Raw genomic sequence first — 747 nt, forward strand, 5'->3', positions numbered from 1 at the left:
ATTAAACAAAAAATATATATAATAATTATTACTATAAATATTTTATAAAGTTATAATTAAAATTAAAGTTTAATTATTTTTAATGTTAAAAATATTGAAAATAATTAGTATTTGTCTTAACTGATTTGGATTGATTGAGTGGTCATCTCATTCGTCTACCTAAATAAGTATTAGAGTTTCGAATCCCGCCTTGTGTATGTAACAACTCATTGGCTACGGCAGACCCTTAATTTTGGAAGAAAAGATTTGATTTTAATTGTAACGAGGGAGTGATATGTGGCACATTTTTGTTGTAAAATTAGTATGGATGATGGAAGAAGTCTTTAATTTTAAAGAAAAAAATTTAATTTTAATTATAATGAGGGAGTGACATGTGGCATATTTTGATTGTAAAATTAGTAAAGAGGAGAAGAGGATTTCTTAATTTTGGAGGGAAAGATTTGATTTCAATTGTAATGAAAAAGTGATATGTGATACATTTTAGTTGTAAAATTAGAAATATATAATAGATATAATAGATATAAAAATTTTGGATGTTACTCAATGTGTAGTTTTGAGTGTTACTTAGTGTATAAATAGATATGTGTATAGACTCAATAATAAACGACTCAATAATAATAAAATAACAATTAAGTGTTTATTTTTTCCATACATTCTCTTTTTTCTTTGTACCTTATACATTACGGTTCTTTTGTTCATCTTCTTTTCAGAACATTAAACTCTTTTTACATGGTATCAAGAGCAAGG

Source organism: Arachis ipaensis, chromosome B04 (genome assembly GCF_000816755.2).
Source record: "Arachis ipaensis cultivar K30076 chromosome B04, Araip1.1, whole genome shotgun sequence".
NCBI classification, from domain to species: domain Eukaryota; kingdom Viridiplantae; phylum Streptophyta; class Magnoliopsida; order Fabales; family Fabaceae; genus Arachis; species Arachis ipaensis.